This window comes from Eumetopias jubatus, unplaced genomic scaffold (assembly GCF_037043125.1).
Source record: "Eumetopias jubatus isolate StellerSeaLion01/CBP00866 unplaced genomic scaffold, mEumJub1_p1.0 scaffold_17, whole genome shotgun sequence".
Taxonomy (NCBI): Eukaryota; Metazoa; Chordata; class Mammalia; order Carnivora; family Otariidae; genus Eumetopias; species Eumetopias jubatus.
This window is the reverse complement of record NW_028274823.1, coordinates 38,984,542-38,991,176: the sequence shown is the minus strand read 5'-3', so window position 1 is coordinate 38,991,176 and position 6,635 is coordinate 38,984,542. Positions and strand designations below refer to the sequence as shown.

The following is a 6,635-nucleotide window of genomic DNA, read 5'->3' as shown; positions in this document are numbered from 1 at the left end:
GATTGACTTATTTCACTCAGCATAACACCCTCCAGTTCCATTCACGTCGTTGCAAATGGCAAGATCTCATTCCTTTTGATGGCTGCATAATATTCCATTGTGTATATATACCACATCTTCTTTATCCATTCATCAACAGCAGGTTACTTTTAACACCCCACTTACATCAATGGACAGTCATCCAAACAGAAAATCAACAAGGAAACAGTGGCTTTGAATGACACACTGGACCAGATGGATTTAACAGATATATTTAGAACATTCCATCCTAAAACTGCGGAATACACATTCTTCTCAAGGACACATGGAACATTCTGCAGAATGGATCACATATTGGGCCACAAAACAGGTCTCAACAAATTCAGAAAGATCAAAGTTATACCATGCATCTTTTCTACCACAACATTATGAAACTATAAATCAACCACAAGAAAAAATCTAGAAAGAGTACAAATACATGGAGGTTAAATAACATGCTAGGAACAATGAATGGGTCAACCAAGAAATCAAAGAAGAAATCAAAAATTACACAGAAACAAATGAAAATGAAAACACAATAGTCCAATAATAATGAAAATAATAACAGTCTAATAAAAATGAAAACAATAATCTTTGGGATGCAGGAAAAGCGATTCTAAAAGGGAGGTTTCAGCAAAACAGGCCTACCTCAAGAAGCAAGAAAAATCTCAAACAACCTAACCTTATACCTAAAGCAGCTACAAAAAGAAGAAAATACAAAACCTAAAATAATAAGTTATTAAGATGTAATTTCAAGGAAGTAAAATGATATCAATATATCACAGCACACTAATTAAGCTTATTCCTACTTGGGTATATTAATTCCAATATTACATTGTTGATCTTGATTTGTATAACAGCCTTCATAAGCTACCATATACATTGCCAATAAACAATCAACTAAATAACATTATTAATTCTCAAACAGAACAGAGATTGAGAAGAAAATATAAACACTGGGGCACCTGGATGGCTCAGTCGGTTAAGTATCTGCCTTCGGCTCAGGTCATGACCTCTGGGTCCTGGGATCGAGCCCCGCATCGGGCTCCCTGCTCAGCGGGAAGACTGCTTCTCCCTCTCCCTCTGCCGCTCCCCTTGCTTGTGCTCGCACGCTCTCTCTCTCTGTCAAATAAATAAGAAGTCTTAAAAAAAAAGAAGAAAATATAGTGCAAGAATTTGATAAAGTAAGAACCCCTGAATCAAGATGGAGAGTCTTTCAGACCCAGGAGAGTGGGAGAAGAAAGAGTAAGGAAAGTGGGACAGAGAGAGAGACTGAGAGAGGGAGAGAGATAGAGATTATTTAACCTTTTGGAAAATATTGACCATTCTGTTTCAAATTCTTACACATAACCACAAATTGACTTTAAGCTGTATCTTGATACCTGTAATCCCCCAAAAATTGTTATCAAAACAGGCAATTTCCTGAATGCTTTCAAAGAACAAACTAATAGAGGCAGATTGGTAGAATCCAGTTAAAAGTACACTGAACATTTAAAAGGATTGTCAGCAGTAGAAGCACTTACCCACTTTGAGATCAAAGATTCCCAGTTACATGGGAAGAAATTTCATTTCTCAGATCATTTCAGAACCTAATAATGTGATAAATACATAAGGTTATTTTATTTGGAAAATAATTTATCTTAGTTTTTGTAGTTCTGTTTAATAAAGTCTGCCTGGAGGTGCCTGGGTGGCTCAGTTGGTCAAGCATTTGACTCTTGATTTTGGCCCAGGTCACCATCCCACGGTCATGGGATCATGCCCTGAGTCAGCTTGAAATTCTCCCTCCCCCTCCCTTTGCCCCTCCCCCTTCTCTAAAATAAATAATCTTTTAAATAAAAATAAATAAATCATAAAAATCAAATATCTTAAATAGAAAAGGGTATGAAAACTTACAAATATGTCACACAAAGCAGAACACAATACTATGTTCTCTTAGACCAAAATATGGTTTCCACAGTCAACAAAACAAAGAGGCAACCCACAGAATGGGAGAAGATACTTGCAAACGACACTACAGATAAAGGGCTGGTATCCAATCTATAAAGAACTTCTCAAACTCAACACCAAAAAAACAAATAATCAAGTCAAAAAGTGGGCAGAAGACATGAACAGACACTTCTCCAAAGAAGACATACAAATGGCTAACAGACACATGAAAAAATGTTCATCATCATTAGCCATCAGGGAAATTCAAATCAAAACCAGTTAGAATGGCAAAAATTGACAAGGCAAGAAACTACAAATGTTGGAGAGGTTGTGGAGAAAGGGGAACCCTCTTACACTGTTGGTGGGAATGCAAGTTGGTGCAGCCACTTTGGAAAACAGTGTGGAGGAGCCTCAGAAAATTAAAAAAAGAGCTACCCTATGACCCAGCAATTGTACTTCTGGGTATTTACCCCAAAGACACAGATGTAGTGAAAAGAAGGGACATATGCACCCCAATGTTCATAGCAGCAATGTCTGCAATAGCCAAACTGTGGAAAGAGCCGAGATGCCCTTCAACAGATGAATGGATAAAGAAGATGTGGTCCATATATAGAATGGAATATTACTCAGCCATCAGAAAGGATGAATACCCAACTTTTACATCAACATGGATGGGACTGGAAGAGATTATGCTACGTGAAGTAAGTCAAGCAGAGAAAGTCAATTATCATATGGTTTCCCTTATTTGTGGAACATAAAGAATAGCACGGAGGACATTAGGAGAAGGAAGGGAAAAATGAAGGCGGGGAATCGGAGGGAGAGATGAACCATGAGAGATTATGGACTCTGAGAAACAAACTGAGGGTTTTAGAGGGAAGGGGGTGGGTGGCTAGCCTGGTGATGCGTATTAAGGAGGGCACGTACTGCATGGAGCACTGGGTGTTATATGAAAACAATGAATCGTGGATCACTACATCAAAAACTAATGATGTACTGTACGGTGACTAATATAATAAAATAAAATTTTAAAAAAATACATGGTTTCCAAAGTCTCAGATGACTTTGCTTTCTTTTTTTTTTTTTTTCAGATGACTTTGCTTCTTAGGCCATTCTAGGTATATCCTAGTGTATCAACAAGAAATTTTTAAAACTTGGCCATTTTGAACTAAAACCGTTTCTCAGTTAAGCCAAACTACATGGAAGGAGACAGAAAGAGAAATCCTCTGTCGAAATAAATCTTTTACCATTTTCCAATTACAAAAGTTCATGGTCCTATGTCAAAGATAGTCTGGGGGTGCCTGGGTGGCTCAGTCGTTAAGCATCTGCCTTCAGCTCAGGTCACAATCCCAGGGTCCTGGGATCGAGCCCCGCATCAGGCTCTCGGCTCAGCTGGAAGCCTGCTTCTCCCTCTCCCACTCCCCCTGCTGTGTTCCCTCTCTCGCTGTGTCTCTCTCTGTCAAATAAATAAATAAAATTAAAAAAAAAAGATAGTCTGTCCACCATCTTGGAATTTCTGGAATAATCTCCTTCACTTTCACTTTCTTTTTCTCCCTCAAATAACCAGGGCCACTAGGATCTGGGGACTTTGCATCAATACAATTTCTGACTCCAATCTGCATTTTTGTCTCAGTGCAGTGATGTTATCAGAAAGGTCATGGGATGTACAGAAATACACCAAGTCACAGAGAATGTAGATTCTTTGTTGGCAATGTATATAGTAACTTATGAAGGCTGTTCTACAAATCAAGAAACAAAGTATTCCTTGAGAAGAACTTCCTAAAACCCCCAAGGTTCCAGAAGAAAAAAGGGTATGAAGCTATGAATTATACCACCCATATGAAGGATTCTTTCCATTGCAGAAGCTCCCTTTGACATTCTCATTTGATTTTATACCATCTTGTCCTTCCAAACCACTCCTGACTGTTTTGCAGATTTGGCTACATGTATCATATCTGGAGCAAATAACAAGTGTAAAGCAACTTATTTCTAAACATTTACTGCAAAACTCATTAAAATAAAGGTCGGGGTGCCTAGGTGGCTCGGTCGGTTAAGCGTCTGCCTTCAGCTCAGGTCATGATCCCAGTGTCCTGGGATCAAGGCCCACATCAGGCTCCCTGCTCAGTGGGAATTCTGCTTCTCCTTCTCCCTCTGCCCTCTCTCCACTCATGCTCTCTCTCAAATAAATAAATAAAATCTTTAAATATATATATAAAATAAAATAAAAAAATAAAATAAAATAAAATAAAATAAAATAAAATAAAATAAAATGAAGGTCCAGTAAAATAGAGGAATTCCTTCCCTCTTTATAGTATTACTGTTATTGTTTTACATATTATGTCTATTTATGTTATAAACTAACCAATACAGATTACTGCTTGATACAATCTTAGGATGCTTTGTTTTTTTTTAAAGATCTCAACCCAGGGCTTGAACTCACAACTCGGAGATCAAGACCCGACCTGAGATAGAGAATCAGACACTTAACCAGCAGAGCCACGCTGGCACCCTGAGAACTTTTAAAGAAGAAAGACCGATTTATAGACTCATATAGATTACATGCTATAAACCCAATAATACAATTCTACAGCTATTGTTAAACAATTATTTTAAATAATCAATCTTAAAAATAGAAAAAAAGGGGGTGCCTGGGTGGCTCAGTCAGTTGAGTTCTGACTCTTGATTTCAGCTCAGGTCATGATCTCCAGGTAGTGGGATTGAGCCCCATGTCAGGCTCCATGCTCAGTGCAGAATCTGCTCAAGATTCTCTCTCTCCCTCTCCCTGCTCACCCTCTCTCCCTCTCTCTAAGTAAATAAATAAAACCTTTAACAAATAGAAAAAAAATACTGTTTTTTATATGTTTCTAGGTAATGAGAGTTTTTTCCATTGTTGCTAATTTTGGGGGGTGGATTCAAGTTATCTGGTGTCAGTTCCTTTCAATCTTAAAGACTTTCTTTAGTATCTTTTTTAGAGCAGATCTGCTAGCAACAAAAACTCTCTGTTTTTGTTAATCTAGAAATATTACCTTGCTTTTATTGTCTTTAATACACTTTTAGTTTTTAGATAAGTTTTAGGTTCACAGCAAAATTGAGCAGAAAGTACAGAAAGTTCCCAAATACCCCTTGGCCCCAGTACATGCAGGGCCTCAACAACTATCAACATTCTGTAGTAGAAGAGTGCATTTGTTACAACTGAATCTACATTGACACATCATTATCACCCAAAGTCCATAGGTTTTATTAGGGTTCATTCTTTGTGTTTTAAATTCCATGGATTTTGACAAATGTATAATGACATGTATCCACCATCATAGTACCATACGGGCGTAGTTACACTGCTCTAAAAATCCTGTGTCTATTCATCCCTCCCTCCCCCCAACCCCTAGCAACCACTGATCTTGTTACTGTATCCATAATTTTGCCTTTTCTAGAATGTCATGTAGTTGAGACCACACAGTATTTAGCCTTGTCAGACTAGCTTCTTTCACTTAGTGTAATAAACATTCAAGGTTCCTCGATGTCTTTCCACAACATGAAAAGGCCACTGCATTTCTTCTTACCACTAATATTCCAATGTCTGGATGTACCACAGTTTATTTATCCTAACAAAAGACATTGTAATTGCTTCCAAGCTTTCACAGTTATGGATAAAGCGGCTATAAACATCCATATGCATCCATACTTTTTTTGTGGACATAAGTTTCAAACTCCTTTGGGCAAAAACCAATGTGACTGCTATATTGCATTGTAACAGTATATTTAGTCACGTACACGCACACACACCCAGTTTTATTGAGATATAATTGACATACATCACTGAATGAGCTTCCGGTTTACAGCATCAAGGTTTGATTTACATATTGTGAAATTATTACCACAATAAGTTCAGTTAACATCTGTCATCTAATATAGATACAATAAAAAGAAATGGGAAGAAAAATAACTTCTCTTTGTGATGAAAACTCTTAGGATTTACTCTCTCAACAATAAAACAATAACTCTCTTCATATATGTCACACAGCAGTGGTAACTACACTCATCATGTTGTGCATTATATCCCTAATATCTATTTATCTTATAACTTGAAGTTTGTACTTTTTGACCACCTTCCTCCAATTACCCTTCCTCCCACCACTGCCTCTGGTAGCCACAAATCTGATCTCTTTTTCTAGTAGTTTGTTGTTGTTGTTTAGATTCCACATACATGCAAGATCATACAGTATTTCTCTGTCTAACCTATTCACTTAGCATAATGCCCTCAAAGTCCATCTGTGTTGTTGCAAATGGCAGGATTTCCTAATTTTTTTATTAGGACGTTTAGTTTTTTAAATATTTTTTTAAGATTTTATTTATTTGAGAGAGAGAGAGAGAGCACGAGCAGGGGGAAAGGCAGAGGGAGAAGGAGAAGCAGACCCCCCACTGAGTAGGAAGCCTGACTTGGGGTTTGATCCCAGGACTCCAGGATCATGACCTGAGCCAAAGGCAGACGCTCAACCAACTGAGCCACCCAGGTGCCCCTAGTATGTTTAGTTTTATAAGAAACTGCCAAAATGTGTTCAAAACTGGTTGTACCATTTTGCATTCCTACCAACAATCAGGGAGCATTCCTGTTGCTCCACATTCTTGCCAGCATTTGGTGTTGTCGGTGTCTCTGAGGCTCTGTTCACTTTTCCTCATTCCCCTTGTGCTTTCTG

General features: G+C 37.9%; 1 long non-coding RNA gene across 8 annotated transcripts in view; it reads right to left on the bottom strand.

Annotated features, from left to right (window-relative positions):
• Window positions 1-235: 235 nt before the first annotated feature.
• The window catches only part of LOC114205263 (uncharacterized), a 76,473-nt gene continuing 70,073 nt past the window's right edge, over window positions 236-6,635 (bottom strand). For all 8 annotated transcript variants that reach the window (XR_015767126.1, XR_003608363.2, XR_015767127.1 and 5 more), the window contains 2 exons: window positions 1,542-1,607; window positions 236-1,140 (listed from right to left, as the gene is read on the bottom strand). This is a non-coding gene — a long non-coding RNA (uncharacterized LOC114205263). The remainder of the gene's footprint in view (window positions 1,141-1,541; window positions 1,608-6,635) is intronic.